Below are 296 nucleotides of genomic sequence, written 5' to 3'. Positions count from 1 at the left end.
TTTACCCTTACTAGAGATGCTATAAAGAATTTTGGCTAATTTAACGTTTGAATAATTCTGAACACCGGCTAGACAGGAAAGATACTAGCTCTCACTCTAGAGTTCTCTCTATTCCCTCCACCTGGGGGCTAACATTCTCGTAACAGAACCTAAAACAATAAACCAAGTTGGGGGCTTTAACCAGTCACTTTAAAGTCCTCTAACTCTACACCCATCAATGAATATTTTGCTATTTATTTGCACTCAATCATATGAACTACATTCTCATTCATACAACCTCATGTGATTCTTTCCAA

Source organism: Phalaenopsis equestris, unplaced genomic scaffold, assembly GCF_001263595.1.
Source record: "Phalaenopsis equestris unplaced genomic scaffold, ASM126359v1 Scaffold000066, whole genome shotgun sequence".
Classification (NCBI taxonomy): Eukaryota; Viridiplantae; Streptophyta; class Magnoliopsida; order Asparagales; family Orchidaceae; genus Phalaenopsis; species Phalaenopsis equestris.
This window is presented reverse-complemented; position numbering follows the sequence as displayed.